Raw genomic sequence first — 20,962 nt, forward strand, 5'->3', positions numbered from 1 at the left:
CCTCCCCCCCTCATGGGCCATTTCTAACATTATAGGGGGGGGGACTCTTGGACAGGTAACCCTCTTCACTTCATTGAGAGATGAATGCCTAAATACAGGGTATTACTTGGAACAGCCCCTCCTTAGTTACACTATTGGCAGCCCACTGGACAGGTAAGAAGTGTCATAATACAAAGATATAAATACACACTGTACACATTTGAGCACATTTGGACATTCTGCTATTACCTATCAAGATCATAATAGGATACAAGAACTTTAAACAGTACCATTGGAAAGTATACAGGCAGGCCCTTGCACTACATGCTTTGGGGAATTAATCCATAAATCTGACCAGTAAAGAGATGGGTATAGTGTGTATGGGTTTGGCAAAGTCAGCAGATAGATGATTGAAGATAGAGAATTGGGATCAGCTGACTTAGCAGTTGGGGGAGGGAGGGTTACAAAAAATTTGGGGACACCACAAAAAAAAGCCTCTGCCACTCTGCCTGAATTTAAATCAAAAATAACATTTCAAAACATTTTAGGGGGTGTTTGGGGTAAAGCACTACTATGGAGCTGATAAAATACATTGTTAAGTGACTACATGAGGTGAATATAGGGCAGGAGACACCATGCTGGAGAGGTTATTGAAGGGCAAATATGTATGAAGGACCTAAAATAATAATTATATAAAAATCCAGCATGCATGAGGACAAAGGGGACATTCACAGCATATTCCAATCATGGTAATTAGGGAATGAGGAAAGAAATACAATATATTATCAAACATTCAATACAATAAAATGTGATATTAAAGGATAAAAATCTTACCTTAATATACTCCTTCTGCAGGACCTGTATGATGGCAGAACAGGTCTCTGGGATAATGATCCCCAGAGCCTGGGGGGAGATGCCTGTCGAGAACTTCAAGTCCTGCAGGCTTCTCCCTGTGGCCAAATACCGCAAGGTAGCGACCAACCTCTGCTCCGGAGTGATGGCTTGCCTCATGCAGGTATCCTGCCTGCTGATATAGGGGGTCAGCGAAGCCAACAAACGGTGAAATACGGGGTCCGTCATCCTGAGAAAGTTCCTGAAATCATCAGGATTATTCTCACGGATCTCACGGAGCAAAGGCATATGACAGAACTGGTCACGCTGAAGCAACCAATTCTTGGTCCATGAGCTCCTCCCCACCCTGTTCATGGACTGGACTTGTGTCAAGGTCAGGACCCCAACACCAAGCCCCCGCACAGCACGAACTCTACGAGGAGTACGCATACGAAACATGGCTAGAAAACGGTCGGCTGCTCAGAACGAAGTAACAGAACGCACTGAAGAACAGCAAGGCCTGTGAAGAGCGACCTGAAAAACAGCAACGAGCGGACAAGATCGCACAGAAAACTCCAATACGAACTGACTGCACGCACTGAAGAGCAGATACAAACCCACAAGCACAAACTGAACGGCAGAAAACGATCTGAAAGCCACGAGTCTGAAAAAGCGCGAATCGTCTCTCACCAAACTTTTACTAACACGAGATTAGCAAAAGGAGCCCAAAGGGTGCCGCGCTTGGTTCTGAACTGGCCTTTTCTAGTCTCGTCGTACGTGCTTGACGTCACCGCGTTCTTGGCGATCGGAAATTCCGACAACTTTGTGCGACCGTGTGTAGGCAAAACAAGTTTGAGCCAACATCCGTCGGAAAAAATCTGAGGATTTTGTTGTCGGAATGTCCGAACAAAGTCCGACCGTGTGTACGGGGCATTACAGGCTTCCGAAGGAGGAGCAGAAGGAACAGACGTCCTGAACCTGTGCTGTGTAACATCCTCTACATCAAGGTTTGAATCTGGTAACAGTGTGAGAGAAACAATAAGCACAATCATTTTCCTAATGTATGTATGGGGAAGCAAGGAGCTTGCAGGTGTGTTACAGTACTACAAGCTGAAGTGTTCCCAGATCCCCAGAAAAAAAGGACTGGGGTGACTGGTACAATACAACAAAGCCCTGTGAGTACGCAGTATTGTAGAAACAATGCCTGGTGGTGTGGAGACTGTTTACTGTTGATAACTGATAGTACTGGAGGAGAGTCGAGGAAAAGAGTTGACCCTGGAGAGTTGGAACCAATCACTAACAGCACATTGAGACTCTCTTATTTAACCACTTCAATACCAGGCCATAGTCATGACGTCTGCAGATGGGATCTCCCATCCTGGGCGGGCCTCATATGACTTCTGCGGCTTCTCGCCGAGGCCCGCCCGCAGCGCGGTGATCAAGGATGAGGCATGTCCCTCGGACACAGCCCATCCCAGATCCGTGTAAAGAGCCAATAAAAAATGGCTCTTTGCCACGTGACCGGCTGTGTCCAATCACAGCTGGCCACATGCACTGACCACATGCACGGCGCTCGTGCGCACCCCTAGGTAATGAAATTGGCTCTTTACCATGCGAACGGCTGTGTCCAATCACAGCCGGTCACAGAATGTCAACAAACCGCGGTAACGAGATGTTACCGGGTTCTCCTCCTCACACACCGATCGTCTGTGAGAATGAGATTGCGGTAACAGCTCGTTACCGCTTACAGTGCACACCAACACACACTGATTGCCCCCCCTAATAAAGAGGACCTGTCACCAGCCATCAAAGTACCTGTCATCAGCTATCAAAGTACCTGTCACCAGCCATCAAAATACCTGTCACCAGTCATCAAAGTACCTGTCACAGCTCACTTGAGTACCTGTCACTGTCCATCTGAGTACCCGAGTACCTGTCACAGCCCATCTGAGTACCCGTCACAGCCCATCTAAGTACCCGAGTACCTGTCACAGTCCATCTGAGTACCTGTCACAGCCCATCTGAGTACCTGTCACCACCCACCAGAGTACCGACTACCTATCTGCAGCCCCTTGAGAGTACCTGAGTACCTGTCACCAGCCCATCAGAGTACCGAAGTACCTGTCACCAGCCCATCAGAGTATCCAAGTACCGGTCACCAGCCTATCAGAGTACTCTAGTACCGGTCACCAGCCCATCAGAGTACCTGTCACCAGCCCATCAGAGTACTAGAGTACCTGTCACTAGCCCATCAGAGTACCCGAGTACCTGTCGCTAACCCATCAGGTTACCCGAGTTACTGTCACCAGCCCATCAGAGTACCCGAGTACCTGTTGCTAACCCATCAGGTTACCCGAGTACCTGTCTCCAGCCCATCAGAGTGCTTGAGTACCTATCTGCAGCCCATGCCTCATAGAATATATGTTGGGGTGTTTGCTTTCCAAAATGGGGTCATTTTGTGAGTAATTCCACTGTCCTGGTGCTCCAGAACCTTCAAAAGTGTGATAGGAAGGAATGAAATGAGGTGTAATTTATGCTCCTAGAACGCCTGAAGATACTACTTCAATGTTGGACCTCTCTATGTGGCCAGACTGTATAAAAGTCCCACACATGTGGTATCGCCATACTCAGAATGAGTAGTAGAATATATTTTGGGGTGTAATTGTTGCTATATACATGCTATGTGTTAGAAATATCTTATAAATTGACAACTTTGTTGTGTAAAAAAAAAAAAAAAAGAAGTTTTACATTTTCTTTCCATGTTTTCCGAAGACTTGTGGAAAAAAAATGAACTGTTCAAAAGACTCATAATGCCCCATAGAATATACGGTGGGGTATTTGCTTTCCAAAATGGGGTCATTTTGTGGGTAATTCCATTGTCCTGGTGTTCCAGGGCCTTCAAAAATGTAATATGTTGTTAGGAAATTAGAGGTGTAATTTGTGGTCCTAGAACCCCTGATGGTGCTCCCTGCATGTTGGACCTCTCTGTATGGCCAGGCTATGTAAAAGTCACACACATGTGGTATTGCCATACTCAGGAGGAGTAGCAGATTGTATTTTGGGGTGTAATTGGAAGTATGCATATGCAGTGTGTGAGAAATAACTTGTTATTATGACAATTTTGTGAAAAAAAAAGAAAAAAAAATCTTAATTTTCACAAGAATTCTGGGAAAAATTTACAACTTCAAAAAACTCACCATGCCTCTTACTAAATACCTTGACTGTCTACTTTTCAAAAAAGGGGTCATTTGGGGGGTATTTGTACTGTCCTGATATTTCAGAGCCTCAAGAAGATAGGCCGTCAGTACATTAGGTGTGATCAATTTTCAATGATTTGCACCATAGCTTGTAGACTCTAACTTTCACACAGACCAAATAATATACACCGATTTGGGTTATTTTTACCAAAGATATGTAGCAGTATAAATGTTGGCCCGAATTTATGAACAAAAATGACTTATTTGCAAAATGTTATCATAGAAACTAAAAAAGAGTTTTTTTTTTCACAATTTTTCTCACTTATGTCACAAAAAATAAAAACCCCAGTGGTGATTAAATACCACCAAAAGAAAGCTCTAGTTATATGAAAAAAAATTATAAACATTTTTGTACAGTGTTGCATGACTAAGTAATTGACATTCAAAGTGTGAGAGCACTTAAAGCTGAAAATTTGTCTGGGCAGGAAGTGTGTATAACTGCCCTGTATTGAAGTGTTTAAATAAGGGGTCACACAATCTGGGGAGTTTAATTGCACTGGGGGAGTTTGACACGTGTGGTTAATCATACAGGGGGCAGCAACTTGGAACATGGGCGGTGGATCACAAAGCACCAAGATTGTGTTTATGTAGAGCACTGAAGCAGTTTGCACATGAACTTTTGTGGACATGAAATGAAAAGTGCAAGGCTGAGTTCACACTTATGCAAATTTGATGCAGGTTCCCCTCATCCAATTCGCATGACAGGAGACTGTGACCGGCTCTCAATGAAGCTCTGGGATGCCTGCAGAGCTGATTGCACAAGGATTCTGTGTGTCTTTGGCTCAGTTTCAAGTCCGAATTCAGGCAATTTGGGCTTCATTCATGCCTGAAACAGAGAACAGGGAACGCACCAAACCCCTGCTGTCAGCCGCATCTGAATTACGTGTGAACCCAGCCTAACACTTTTGTTTATATATTGAGTATTGATCATTCACACTGTTTGATATAAGATAATTGTGGCATATATAATTGTATTATAGTTTCTCATTTTAGTGTAGCACTAACTCACGGTGGAGCTGCTGGTTTAAAGCGGGCTGTTACTGTCACCTTTGTTACCTCAATTTCACCAGAACCGGGTCTAGGGTCCCGTTGAGTTTAATACGACAGTGTAGACACCAGACACTTGAGTATCTTTTCCAATGCTTTAATAAAGAGTAACTGAAGGAAGTAGCAGGAAAGAGGTAGAAGAAGAGTTGATGGGAAGTTCAAATACCTTTTCTTGATGTAGTATTATGAACTGGAATCTTGTAGATGAAAACACTCTCCCTTTAGAGTTGGAAATTTGCCCGCCCGGATAGGTTTCTCTCACTAACCTAGCAGTCGGTACGCAGCACAAACAAAAGTCTCTGCCACAGACTTGAATGGAATAGAAACCTGTATGATCCACTGCCACAGGATGTAATGGTTTACGATGGACAGCAAACAGCACTAGAACCTTTAAGCCGACCCGGCAGTACTATGCGGTAGGTTAACTTTAGGATGCGTCCTTCAACTGAGTCACCAGGCCCCTCTCCAGACCAGCACTCTGCATGATCCTTCCATGACAGGTCCTCCCCTGGGATCTTCTCAGTTGTCCAGCTTCTTCCCGTAGGACAGACAGCACAGGACCATTCCCTCGCCACTGTGGTAGGCCCCAGACAGGCTTCTGGGCCCCCCACACGCTGCAGCAACGTGGTCCTCCCGGTCGGAGGAACATGCGGTAGTACTCTTAACGCATACCTGTCGGCCAGGAGGGCCAGCAGGTGGAATGAAAGAACCCTTTTTAACATGGCGTCTGTCCCATAAATACCCTCTCCCAGAATGCAACTCGGAGGACCACCTCCACCGAGTTATCTCCAGGACAGAAGAGCATCCATACGCGCGTTGCATTTCCAACACCGACCCATGGCGGCAACGACACCCACAGGCACAGTGTGAAACTACATGCAACACAGCCAAACTGGAACAGAGGCTAAATCTGACTATGTATAAAACAGATAACCCACTAAATTTACCTATAAGCGGTAGATGAAAATCTACCAGAGCTACATTAGTTTATGAGGCCTACATGTAAAGAAATAACAGGGCACAAATATTGAGATTGTTGTGGACACAGGAGATACAAGTGACCAATATACAGGGAGCAGAGATCAGTGACACTGTCACTAGGCATAATGGGGAGATGCTTGTTTACATTAGCATCTCCCTTTTCTTCCTCTCCGTGAGGCGATTGCTGGTATCCCCGCGGCGATCGAGTCCGCAGGACCCGCGACCCGATTGACGGGGGTCCCGCCGGGGCACGCGCGTGCCACCACCAGCGTGGACGCGATGGTATGGTGACAAATTTAAAGGGACGTACAGGTACGCCTATTTGCCCAGCCGTGCCATTCTGCCGACGTACATCGGCGTGCGCCGGTCGGGAACTGGTTAAAAATATAATTTTAAAAGCGTGACTCCACTTTTGTTGAGAAAAAAAAAACATTCCCCTCGGGTGATCTATGTACATTGCAAGGAATATAACAACCTTTGCTGCAGATTCCTACCTTTTTGTTTTTCTGAAGAAATCCATGTGTGTTTGCCTGTGCCTCTGTGGGTCTAATGAGAGTGATTTCATAATTATCTGTCAGCTGTGGCAGCTGCAGAGCACTAATGAGGGAATCTGCTGGGCCTGCATGACTTTAGATGGGTTCCTATTGGAAATATCTCACCAACAATGACATTTTTGCTGCCGGGAATGCCTTTAATCTGACTTGTATCTTAGGCAGACTTCTGGGAAAATTGGTGAGCCAATCACACACGCATGAAATGATTTTTATGGGGGGTGGTCAGTACACATTCTGTGTACAGAACAACTCCATGTAGCCATATTGCTTTGGATTTGTAAAAAATTACAGCATCTGCAGATTGAAAAGGAATGGTAATTTTTAATAACACTCAATTACAATATGACTTGTGTCACAATTGTACACGCTATATTATTTTTTCTTTATTCGCTTTCCCCCCCCCAAGAAAGTGGAGTTACCCTTTAATCATTTTAATGGTTACATACAGTAACTGGAGTAAATTGTGTGTGTGTGTGTATTTTCTTTTTACGTGGAGATGAGTTTTAAATGAGGCCAGCTGGTGGGCACATTGCTAAAATAGGTATTTGTGTAACAGAGATCTGGGAGTGCAAAAATAAAAGAAAGTCAGATGTTATAGTGAACACCTAATGCCCCATCCTCATCTTATGCCCCGTACACACGGTCGGATTTTTCGACGGAAAATGTTCGATGATGTCAGGAGACTCCAGTCGCCTCAGTTCGCCGGGCTCCGGGGCGCATGCGCGGTGGTCTGGCGCTTCGACGCACACCCGTTTGCGGCCTGATGGTGCGGCGCGTACGGGTGCACAGCGGTCCCCGTGTGCGCGCCGTCGCTCGTGCAGGTGCCCGGTAGCGCGTCACGCTGACGCGCGCTCGGGGGGGGCTACTTCTGACAACTCCAGCACCCAGTCAGGTTGCTGGTTTGTCGTCAGCTGTCCCTGTCTCCCTGTTCCTCTGCTATCCTTGTCTGCCTGCTGAAAACCTGTGCTGAACCCCTGGCTTGTTACTACGGATAACGCTGCCTGTCTAATACCCTTGAGACCTCTGCTAGTTATACGGACTTTGCTCTGCCTGATTACCCGGTTCTGACCTCTGCTTGTTTAACGGATTCTGCTCTGCTTGATCACCCGGTTCTGACCTCTGCTAGTTTAACGGATTTTGCTCTGCCTGATAACCCAGTTCTGACCTCTGCTTGTTTAACGGACTCTGCTCTGCCTGATCACCCAGTTCTGACCTCTGCCAGTCTAACGGACTTTGCTCTGCCTGATTACCCGGCTCTGACCTCTGCTTGTTTAACTGACTTCCTGTTTCTCAGTCCCCTGGTCCTGCACAACACTTGCCAGTGCACCTCCGGCCAGCAACCGAAGACTTCTACCAGGCCTTCAGTCCCATCTTCGGATCTTTTAAATACCGGAAGCCCGTGCCTTCGCGTGCCCCCTGATCCCTGTATCATATCCAGGGGTCTGGGTGCACGTGGTCATAAGGGCGAGCCGCTCTCGGCATCTTGGCCTCGGTGAGTATTAGTCGTGACAGTACAAACCAGCCAGATGTCCGAGGCCGACAGAGTGCGCTCTCCTTTAGAGATCCTGTGTCAGCAGGTTTCCACTCTTGCTGACTCCTTTCAAAAACTACAGGAGGGATATACCCAGATTGACAACCGCCTACAACAGATTACGGGGTCACTTCCTTCTGCAGCTGCAGCTCCCGCACCCAGTAGTGGGGGTCCGCTCCCTCAGGCTACCGCCAGTCCCACAGTCGTCATGGCGCTCCCAGAGCCCAGAGTTCCTATACCGGAACGGTTCTCAGGGGACCGTAAGAAATTTAGGGCCTTCAAAAACGCATGTTCCCTCTATTTTGCTCTCCAGCCCAGAACCTTCTCATCGGAAGTTGTTAAGGTGGAATTTGTGATTTCACTGTTGTCTGAGGAACCTCAAGCCTGGGCCCACGGCTTGATGGAACAGAGAAGTTCAGTGCTAAACACAATAGATGCCTTTTTTGAGAGTATGTCCCAGCTCTATGACGATCCACAGCGTATGGCTACAGCTGAAGCCATCCTGCACCATCTGCCCCAAGGAAGGAGACCAATTGAGGACTACACGGTGGAATTTCGTAAATGGGTGGCCGAGCCGGCCCTGCGCTACCAGTACAGTCAAGGCTTGTCTGAACTTCTCAAGGATGAATTAGCCAGGATGGAAACTCCCGCTTCCTTGGAAGAATTAATCCAAGCAGCCACGAAACTGGACAGGCGCTTGCGTGAGCGATGCTCAGAGCGTTTCCAAGGCCCGCGCCCTGCCTGGACGCCGTCCAGACCTCTGCCTGTTCAGTCACCATCTCCAACGGCAGCTGTTACTACACCAGTTCCTGAGGCTGAACCTATGCAGCTCGGCCTGGTCCGTGCTCCGCTGACCTCTGAAGAGAGGCAACGCAGATGGCAATCCAACTTGTGCCTCTATTGCAGGGGAGCCGGACACTTCTTGCGTAACTGCCCAATAAGACCCAGTAAGTTCCTTCGGCCAAATTTGATGAACTGTCAAAACAACAATGCTCCAAAAACTTACGTGATGTTGTTTGTTTCCCTACAGCTACCGGAAGAGGAGACCCGCTTACCGGCCATCATTGATTCCGGAGCGTGCAGTTGCTTCGTAGACGCTGCCTTGGCCCACAGCCTGAATATCCCTCTGCAAACCAAAGCTCAAGGTCTACGAATACATCTGGCCGACGGGTCACTCCCTCGTTCAGGTCCCATCACCCAGGAAACCCAACCTATTCTTGTAACCACAGATTCCGGTCATCAGGAATTTCTACGGCTAGACCTCATTCACTCTCCTATCTTCCCTGTTATACTGGGCTTGCCCTGGTTACAGGCTCACGACTCACAGATCAAATGGAGTACTAAGGCGGTATCTTTCCCTTCTCAGTATTGCTCTCAACATTGTCTTCCCACGGCTCCAAAAGTCTGTGCAACGATTACTGTTCCATTAGACAGCCTCCAACATGTTTCCTCCGAATACCTTGAGTTTCAAGAAGTCTTCAACAAACAAATGGCTGACCGCCTACCACCTCATGGGCCTTACAACTGTCCGATCGACCTCCTGCCCGGATCAGATGTCCCGGCCGTATATTTCCTCTCTCAGAAACTGAGCTGGAAGCTCTTAAACAATATATCGATGAGAATCTCAAAAAGGGTTTCATCCATCCCTCGTCCTCACCTGCCGGAGCTGGCATATTTTTTGTTGGGAAAAAAGATGGTTCCCTTAGGCCATGTGTAGACTACCGGCAGCTTAATAATATCACCATCAAGAACAGGTACCCACTGCCGCTCATTCCTGAGCTGTTTCAACAGTTCTGATCAGCCAAAGTTTTTTCCAAACTTGACCTCCGGGTGCCTATAATCTCATCAGGATCAGGGCTGGGGACGAGTGGAAAACGGCTTTCAGGTCCAGGTTTGGACATTTTGAATACCCGGTGATGCCATTCAGGCTCTGTAATGCTCCGGCCACCTTTCAACACCTGGTAAATTATATATTCCGAGAATATCTGGATGATTTCCTTGTTGTCTACCTGGATGATATTCCTATTTTCTCCTCCACTATTGAACTGCACAGGGGGCATGTAAAAAAAGGTTCTTACCATACTAAAACAACACAAGCTATATCTGAAATTCGAAAAATGTGAATTCGAAAAATCGGTCGTACAATTTCTTGGATTCATCATTTCAACTAATGGGGTCGCAATGGATCCACAAAAGATACAAGCAATTCAGGAATGGCCGGCCCCATCTGACAAAAGAGGGTTACAGCGGTTTATAGGGTTTGCCAACTTCTACCGAAAATTTATTGTCGGATTCTCTGCTATTGTGGCACCTATCACTCAGCTAACCAGTCAGCACAGTTCCTTTCAGTGGTCCCAAGCCGCTCAAGAAGCCTTTCTGAAATTGAAGACCTTGTTCAGTTCCACCCCAATTCTCCGTCATCCTGATCCGACTCAGCCATTTGTACTAGAGGTGGATGCATCAGAAATCGCAACAGGAGCAATTCTTTCCCAAAGACAGGGACTTAAAGCCATTCTACATCCTGTAGCTTTTGCATCCCGGAGACTCAGCCTGCCGGAACTCAATTACGATGTGGGTGACAGGGAGCTGCTGGCCATAAAATTTGCTCTAGAGGAATGGAGGTATTTACTGGAAGGAGCATTACACCCGGTGATGATATTCATGGATCACAAGAATCTGGAATACCTCCGAACAGCAAAACGACTAAAACCCGACAAGCCCGTTGTGCTCTCTTCTTTTCTCGTTTTAATTTCCATATATCCTACAGACCTGGTGCAAAAAATGGAAAGGCAGACGCACTCTCTCAGATGTTTTCTGCAGATCTCCGTACATCGGAACCGAGTACTATCCTCTCTCCACAAAACTTTCTTGGACTGACTCAGGCGGACCTAATATCATCCATCAGGTCCTCATCTAACTTGTGTACTGAACCAGAGGTGCATTCCTTGAAGAAATGTGAGGATCTTTTTTGGATCCGGGGAAAAATTTTTGTACCTCAAGAGACACGGCGCCGTTAACCCTTAAAATGTGTCACGACCATAAATTGGCGGGGCACTTCGGGATGAAGAAGACGTCTGAGCTGATCTCTCGCTCCTTCTGGTGGCCTGGATGGAGACGGGATTGTAAAGAGTATGTGGCCTCCTGTCCTCTGTGCCAGCGGAACAAGGGCCAAAACGCCAAGTCCTGGGGCTTGCTCAAACCCTTGCCTATCCCGGAACGGCCATGGGCTGATGTGTCCATGGATTTTATTGTAGACTTGCCGGCCTCGGAAGGTTTTACCACCATTTTTGTTGTTGTCGACCGTCTCTCCAAGATGGCTCATTTCTTGCCCATGAGGGGCACTCCTTCTGCCGTAGACACAGCCAATATCTTTTTGAAAGAGATCATTAGGCTCCATGGTGTGCTGAAGAGTATTGTGTCGGATAGGGGTGTGCAATTTACGTCTAAATTCTGGAGGGAACTCTGCAAAACCCTGGATATCAAAGTTTGCCTCTCTTCAGCATATCACCCTCAAAGCAACGGCCAAACGGAGAGGACAAACCAGACCCTGGAGCAATACCTCCGTTGTTTCTGCTCAGAATCCCAGGACGATTGGGCAAGTCTTCTCCCGTACGCTGAATTTGCGTATAACAATTCTGTTCATGCGGCTACCAACCAAACACCCTTCTGGGCAAATTGCGGGTTCCATCCCACGTTTCTTTCTAATGACATCCCTGAAATGGCAGTTCCTGCAGTTCAAGACAGGGTAACCTCCTTGCAATCCAACTTTCAGAAGATCCAAGACATGCTACATAAAACACAAGAGGATTACAAGAAACAGTATGATCGGGGCAGGAGGGAGAATCCAATGTTTGATATAGGAGAAGAGGTCTGGTTATCCACCACTAACCTTAAATTACCTTTGCCATCTCGAAAACTTGGACTCAGGTTCATTGGTACTTTTCAAATCAAGAGAATCATTAACCCTGTGGCTGTTGAGCTAGCACTACCAAAAACGTACAGGATCCATCCTGTTTTCCATGTATCCTTGTTGAAGCCTGTTGTGCCCAGCCCTTTTCCGGGAAGAGGAGAGCTTCCTCCCCTGCCAATCAGGGTGGATGGGGAGAACGAGTTTGAGGTGGAGTCCATCCTAAACTGTATAAAGAAGGGCAGGCAGCTACAGTACCTGATCCAGTGGAAAGGATACCCACCTGAGGACAATTCTTGGGAACCCGCTAAGAACCTGCATGCACCACGCTTAATTCAAGCCTTCCATCAAGATCACCCGAAATTGATGTCCAGTCTGGGCGTCCAGTGTCCGCCCTTAGGAGGGGGGCACTGTCAGGAGACTCCAGTCGCCTCAGTTCGCCAGGCTCCGGGGCGCATGCGTGGTGATCTGGCGCTTCGACGCACACCCGTTCGCTGGTGCGGCGCGGGTGCCCGGTAGCACGTCACGCTGACGTGTGCGCCGGGGGGCTACTTCTCACGACTCCAGCACCCGGTCGGGTTGCTGGTTTGTCGTCAGCTGTCCCTGTCTCCCTGTTCCTCTGCTATCCTTGTCTGCCTGCTAAAAACCTGTGCTGAACCCCTGGCTTGTTACTACAGATACCGCTGCCTGTCTAATACCCTTGAGACCTCTGCTAGTTATACGGACTTTGCTCTGCCTGTTTACCCGGTTCTGACCTCTGCTTGTTTAACGGATTCTGCTCTGCTTGATCACCCGGTTCTGACCTCTGCTAGTTTAACGGACTTTGCTCTGCCTGATAACCCGGTTCTGACCTCTGCTTGTTTAACGGACTTCCTGTTTCTCAGTCCCCTGGTCCTGCGCAACACTTGCCAGTGCACCTCCGGCCAGCAACCGAAGACTTCTACCAGGCCTTCAGTCCCATCTTCGGATCTCTCAAATACCGGAAGCCCGTGCCTCCGCGTGCCCCCTGCTCCCTGTATCATTTCCAGGGGTCTGGGTGCGCGTGGTCATAAGGGCGAGCCGCTCTCGGCATCTTGGCCTCGGTGAGTATTAGTCGTGACAGATGGGAGCCTTTTGTCAGAAATTCCGACCGTGTGTAGGCTTCATCGGACATTTTCCATCGGAATTTCCGTCGCACAAAATTTGAGATCTGGTTCTCAAATTTTCCGACAACAAAATCCATTCGCATAAATTCCGATCATGTGTACACAATTCTGACGCACAGAGTGCCACGCATGTTTAGAATAAATTACGAGATGGAAGCGCTCAGTCTGGTAAAACTAGCGTTCGTAATGGAGATAGCACATTCGCCACGCTGCAATTTTTTAAATAGTTTAATGCAGCACATTCTCTTCTTCTTTCTAATGCTAGAAGAATTAAGTTGTTTTGCTGCTGATATTCACACAGAGTTCTCACAAACTGATTTTTTTATTATTTCTCGTGATCTCATGAATAATAATATTAATTTTTTTTTGTCAGATCTCCATAATAATGTTTATAATTTTTTTTTTAATTTTTAATTTTTTTTGTTTTTTTATCAAGATCTACTATTTTTAATTTTTTTTTTATAGTGATCTCCCTAATATTTTTTCTCGTTTTGTGTGTCAAGTTACCATAACACCATTATTATCTTGTATTTTTTAATCTCAAGGAGGTTGGTTTGTGTTGGTGTCCCTTGTTAATTTGACATTGTATTTTTGAAATGTACCTGCCTACTCACAAACTGTCCTTTTTGAAGTTAAACACATAGGCAAGTATTTCTGTAAACAAATATCCATTTATTCTGGGTCATAACAAAATAAAGAGGAAGACAACGCTGGAGAAACTGCTGAAATTGGCGAAACCTTTGTACCCCAGGGCACACATCAACTATTTGCCAGCCAAAATTGGTCACCTGAGGAGTCCATATAATAGTGAGCACAATCCGGTCCGGGACTCCAAGAGATCAGGAACAGGAGCAGATGACATCTATGTCCCCAGGTTGTGGTGATACCACAGCCTGCGTCTTTTGCCAGACCAGACTGAACCCAGGCCATCACTTTTTTGTCTTCCTTACACGCTTCCTTCCAGGCTGTGGCTGTGGTGTTGGAGATGTGGCAGGAGGAGGAGAATGGTCCAACTCACACAGGTGGGTTTTGGGTGTAAGTTGGCCCCTCAACCCCTTAATTTGGGTGATGACCATAATTTCCTCACACAAGGGGCATTGGCCCTCCTCCATTTGCTGCATTTTGTATGCAGTTATGCACGCAAAGGCCTCTTGGAGAGTGGATTTGGTTCTGAGGGCCTCATTAGCATCTGTAATCAGCCTGAGCGCTCCTTCACGTTACTCCCCTTCCTGGCCCTTTTGATTTGAAGGCGGAGGGGAGGGACCTGAGATTGTGTGAGGCTCCTACTGGGCACGGCCACCTCCTGGCTGCCACTTCCCCCGCCACCTCCTGGCTGCCACATTCTACAGCCACCTCCTGGCTGCCACATTCTACACCCTCCCTGAGGCTTTCCTGTGTATGAAAAAGGGACATAGTTTTAGTTTTTGTTTCATCAATCACACACAATTTTCAGCTCATGACTGTTGCAAATTGAATGTTAATAAATAGAAAAGATTATCATTCTGACCTCAGCATTTTTCATTCTTGTCCCAATCATTTGTGGCCAGTACTGGCTATTCACATGTAAAACACTCAGCTGGGGTGGAAGGAAGCGTGGAAAGTAGGGTTGAGAGGGATTCCCTGACTTCAGTTTGGTCTGCCAGAAAATGAAGTCTCTCGTAGTACCACAGCCTGGGGACATAAATGTCATCTGCTGCTGCTCCTGATCTCATGGATTTCTGGACCTTAGTACGCTCACGATTATATGTGCTCCTCAGGCCACCATTTTTTTTTTTAGATAGTTGATGTCTGCCGTGGGGATCTGCAGCTTCACCAACTCCAGCAGTTTCTCCATCGCTGCCTGCCTCTTTATTTTATTATTATAATGTGAATGTTTGACATGCCACAGACAGGGCAGCTCCCTGTACTTGTCTATGAAGATTGGGAGAAAGCTGCGGTCTTTGAACCCATCCATTTTCTCTGCAAGACTCTACACAAGACAAACCCTAATGTCAGGCTAAACTCTCATAATCTTGTCTCAATATAGGCCTCAATCTAGAAGCAGTATAGGCCACTGATGCACCAAGTTCAAACTGTACCTTCATGATAACGATCGTCGCTTCCGATACACCGTCCTCCGCTCACAGATCGTACGTACGACGCACACGTGTTACACTTTATATACACTGCGCATGCGTGAAACTCCATCCGCCCCTGGCGTTCTTTCTAGTATATTCCCTGCCCCTTCTCTTCAGCGCAGTGGGTAGAGAACATGGCAGAGACACAACAGGTGCATGCAGAGGAGAGCAGCAATGATGAAATCCCGGAGCCACGGACATTTAAGGCCTCAAATATGTCCTTTGAAGAGATGGTGGACATCTTGAAGAGGGCCGACTATGATGGGAAGGATGGACCTTACCCCAACCCAAATGTAAGAAAGGCCAAGATCATGACTAAAGTTGTGAAGAGTCTGCTCCAGAATTTTGGGGTATGGCGATCCAAGGATCAACTGAGGAAATGCTGGTCAGACCTCAAATTGAGGGAGCAGGATCAGTACAGAAGAATCAAGAGAGCTCTTCAAAAAAGTAAGTAGTTGTGTGTTCCTATTGTTCTTTTTACGTTCGTGCTGCTCCATGTGCTTTTCTTTACTGTTGTACAGTTTAAAATGGCAACTTTCATGTTCATGGGCACAGTAATCGTAGGAAACATCGCTTGTTTGCCCAATTTTAACATGTTTTGGGCAGATACAGGTTAACTACATTTGTTCAGGCCTATTTGTATTAAAATAAGTTTGTTGTCTAGATGGGTTTGTACTAGAATGAAATGCAAACTTGATTGTGTGTGAGTGTAAGGAGAGGACACTCAGCAGCTGTTTACACATCTGGATGCAGGAGCACTAGTGTGGGACACCAGAACAAACTTTTTAGGGTGTCCCACACAGGTGCTCCAGTGGATACTAGGGGTGTCTCCATGTGTGATACTTTAACAAAAAAGGTAAGTATTCCAGCTTTAGAAAGGAAATAAAAAATTCTTCAGCTTGGAACTCTGCCAAAACAGACAATTGTACGACACTTCCAAGCAATGTTTCATCTTCCTATTTCTGCCCTCAAATATCTGTCTGCTAAGTATACCTTTTTTTTATTCACATAGGGGAGAAAAGACTCGGGACATCTGAGGGCACCACGAACCCCACACCTCCTAAAGAAGGGGAAATCCCAAAACCACAAGCAGAGGATGTGGAGGGAGAAGTTTATGAAGTGTGTGAAATTGTCACCACAACAGGTGAGTGTCTGAGACCACAGCTTCAGGTAAAGGATGTATGCCTGCATATTTATAATACATGGTGTGGTTTTTTTTTTTAGGTGATGTGGATGTTGTGGAAGAAGAATCTCATTTCACCAGTGAAAGTACCCAGATCCTCATCGGGGAGATAATGGGGTGCAATCATGATTTAGAAAAGATAAAGGGAAACATCAATGATGTTCAACAAAAAATGAAGAACATCATTGATGTTTTAGGCAGAATATAAAACACACAAAAAATATACCGTTTTATTGTGTATTTTTGCTTTTAAAAACAAGTTTTAAAGTATTTTAAAAGCCGAATTTTGAAGATGCACACGGTGTGTCAAAATGTGCTATCTGCCATCATGGGATATCAAGGTACGCGTTTTGTGGGTGCAACCCCTTCCTCGCAACTGAAGTAGGTGAGAGGAAGGGGTTGCACCCCCAAAACACGTCCATTGATCCCCCATGATGGGAGCTAGCACATGTTGACATTAGGCATGGGATCAGGAGGGAAATCCCCATTTTGAATCCCAATTTGTGTGCATCTTCAAAATTTGGCTTTTATAGGGGTGACATCACCCCATCTGATGAAGGCAATATCAACACAGTTTGGACATACTAATGACTGATATTGCCTACACTTTATCAACGTTGAACTTTGTAAGTTCCTGAGTTGTGTATGTTATGTTTGGAAACATGCCTGTTGACCCAAAAAAAGATATTTCTAATGTGACCAAAACAAATGTAATACACCAAAGATGTTGGTTTGTTCAAAAACCCTTTTCTAATGCACATGTGAATGTGCTTTGAGTAAAATGTTTTATACTCTCTGTGTGGCTTCTTCTTTCAATGCTCAAAAGCAGTTTTTGTAGTAAGTTGGTGTTTACAGTGACAATGGGGATTATTTACTAAAGGCAAATCCACTTTGCACTACAAGTGCACTTTCATTGCAGTTTCAAGTGGACTTTTGCAGTGCACTTTGAGTGCAAAGTGAATTTTCCTTTAGTAAATAACTCCCACAGTGCTTTTTAATTTGCCACAAGCACGCCATTTTCGTGACTACCAAAAAATCACAAAAGAAAAGAAACACAAGCAATAAATACAAGGAAATATTATTTCAGTTTATCAAAAAATATTTATTTTTAAAATGTTTCTTGATTGTGTGGCATATCAATGACCCCCCTACCCGCAAAGTACTCCAGATATTTTTGTCTCACTTTGCGGGCGCTTTGGGGGGGCAAGCCAGGACGGCCAGCTTCAAGTGCCATCAGGGTTGAAGTATCAGGAAAGCCGGCCTCAGTCCCAACTGAGGCCACATAGTTTGTTGCATTGTGTCAAAGATAATCGTGCAGAATGCAGCAGGTAAGCACAATATGGTTGAGTTTATATTCCGCCATGTGGATTGGTGTCAGAAATAGGCGGAAACCGGCTAGCCATTATCCCGAAAGTGTTTTCCACCACTCTTCTGGCTCTGGCCAGCTGGTAATTAGAAACCCTCTGGTCCGGGGTGAGGGTCCTCATAGGGAATCGCCACATAAGATGGTCCCCCAGCGCAAATGCTTCATATGCTATGAAGACGGAAGAACGGGAGTCCTTCCACATTGTCTTCTGGAAGTGGCAAGCCCAAGCTGCCATTCTGGAGCCGTCGGTAAAACTCTGTTTGGGCGATGACTCCACCATCCGACATCCGGCCATTTTTCCCCATGTCCACATAGAGAAAATCATATGTCGCTGACACCACCGCCAACATCACTGTACTATTAAACCCCTTGTAATTATAATAGTATGACCCAGAGTTGGGGGGTGGTATGATGTGGACGTGTTTCTTATCTATTGCCCCTCCACAGTTGGGAAAGTCCCAACGCTGGGCAAATTGGGAAGCCAAAGTCTGCCATTCCTGTGGCATGGAAGGAAACTGTGGAGTCAAACAAGAAAAAAATAATTAGTCATTTTGCACATAACATTGCAAGCAGATTAGACACAAACATTCTTGGCCAACATCAGTATAACATTTATTTGAAGGTGTATTTAAAGACAAATATATAAAGTACACTTATCATATTTCTCACCCCCTCTGATGGGCCATTGTTAAAATTTTAGGGGGGGGGGGGGAATGTTTTGGACAGGTAACCATCTCCACTTCATTGAGAGCTGAATGCCTAAATAATGTGTGTTACGTTGGCCAGCCCATCACTTACACTATTGGCAGCCCACTGGACAGGTAAAAAGTGTCATAATACAAAAATATGAATACACACTGTACAAATTGAAGCAATTTTTTACATTCTGCAATTACCTATCAAGATAATAGGAGAACAAAACTTTAAACAGTATCATTTGAAAGTATTCAGGGAGGCCCTTTTACTACATGCTTTGGGGAATTCGTACAGAAATCGGACCACAAAAGAGGTAGATATAGTATGTATGGGTTTGGCAAAGTCAGCAGATAGAGGATTGGTATCGGTTGACTTAGCGGTTGGGGGGGAGGGAGGGTTACAAATGATTTTGGAACCCCCAAAAAAGCCTCTGGCACTCTGCATTAATTTAAGCACACAAATAACATTTCAACACATTTTAGGGTGTGTTTAGGGTAAAGCAGTACTATGGAGCTGACAAAATACATTGTTAAGTGACTAGGCTAGGTATGTATGGGCCCAGGATAGCATGCTGGGGAGGTTAGTGAAAGGAAATGTGCATGAAGGACAAAAAAGGAAGTTTCAAAAACTCCAGCATGCATGAGGATAAAGGGGACATTCACAGCATATCACAATCATGGTAATTAGGAAATGATGAAAGAAATACAATACATTAGCAAACATTAAATACATAGAATGTGATGTTAAAGGAGAAATATTACCTTAATATAGTCCTTCTGCAGGACCTGTATAAAGGCAGAACAGGTCTCTGGAATAATGATCCCTAGAGCCTGGGGGGAGATGCCATTTGATGTCCTGCAGACTTCTCCCTGTCGCCAAGTACCGCAAGGTGGTAACTAGCCTCTGTTTGGGAGTGATGGCTTGCCGCATGTAGCTGTCCTGCTTCATAATATAAGGGGATAGCAAAGCCAACAGAGGGTGAAAAACGGGGTTCGTCATCAGGAGATAATTCCTGAAATCATCAGGATTATTCTCACGGATCTCCCGCAACAAAGGCATGTGCAAGGATTGGTCACGCTGGAGCAACCAATTCTTCGTCCTTGAACTTCTCCCCACCCTGTTCATGGACTGGGCTTGGGTCAAAGCAAGAACCCCAACACCAAGCCCCTGCATAGCATGAACTCTACGACGAGTACGTAACCGCAACATGGCTTCAAAACGGTCAGCTGGTCAGAACGAACTAACAGAACGCACTGAAAAACAGAAAGGCCTGAGAAGAGCAAGCTGAAAATCAGAAACGAGTGGACAAGAACGCACTACAAATTCAAATACGTACTACAAACTCGGCACTGAAAAACAAATGCAAACTGACTACACGCACTGAAAACCAGCTACGAACCCACAAGCACAAACTGAAGAGCAGTAACGATCGGAAAAGTGTGAGTCTGAAAAGCGCGAATCGTCTCTCACCAAACTTCTATCAACACGAGATTAGCAGAAAGAGCCTAAAGGGTGGCACACTTGGTATTGAACTTCTTCTTCCTCCTAGTCCCGTCGTACGTGCTGAACGTCACCATGTTCTTGACGTTCGGAATTTCCAACCAACTTTGTGTGACAGTGTGTATGCAGGACAAGTTTGAGCCAACAGCCGTCGGAAAAAATCCATGGATTTTGTTGTCGGAATGTGTGATCGTGTGTACGCGTCATTACAGTTCTAAGTTTTTTTGCTGTTGCTTTCAATACTGTTTAAAATGTAAATGTTACACCTGTTACAGACATAACATAGGGATTTTTAGTTATTGTGTCTTAGGTGAAATACTGTCCATAATGTCCAAATTGTGGTTTTCTAAAAAAAAGTCAGACTGACAATTATACATGCCTTCTGCAAATTGGTGATGAATTTCATGTGAAGTTGTAATGCCGAAGTTATCCCACTATGGAAACATAAATTGACTTATTTATTAAGACAATGGCTAATGCAGCTGTTTCATTTTTTTCTGATAGATTAACGTAACAAAGCGTTCAAATCTTAAAGCTGAACTCTAGGGAAATGTAATTACTACTCTTGCTTTTTTTCTAGAAAATTATTTAAAGGCACTGTAAACCTACAAATGTTTTTGTTGTTTTAAAGTGGAGCTCTAGCCCCCCACCAAAAATGTTTAAGTCAGCAGCTACAAATACTGTAGCTGCTGACTTTAACTTTTAGGGCACTTACCGGTCCAGGGATCCCACAGTGTCCTCCCACAAGCTTATTCTTCAATCAGGCTCTCGGGTGCTGGCGCTGCCATCTTGGGTAAAAGAAACTGGCAGTGCTGCGCTTTCTTAATTGTCCGGCTGCGGCAAGGGCTGGCTGAGTTCACTGCAGCAA

Source organism: Aquarana catesbeiana, linkage group LG05 (assembly GCF_042186555.1).
Source record: "Aquarana catesbeiana isolate 2022-GZ linkage group LG05, ASM4218655v1, whole genome shotgun sequence".
Lineage (NCBI taxonomy): Eukaryota > Metazoa > Chordata > Amphibia > Anura > Ranidae > Aquarana > Aquarana catesbeiana.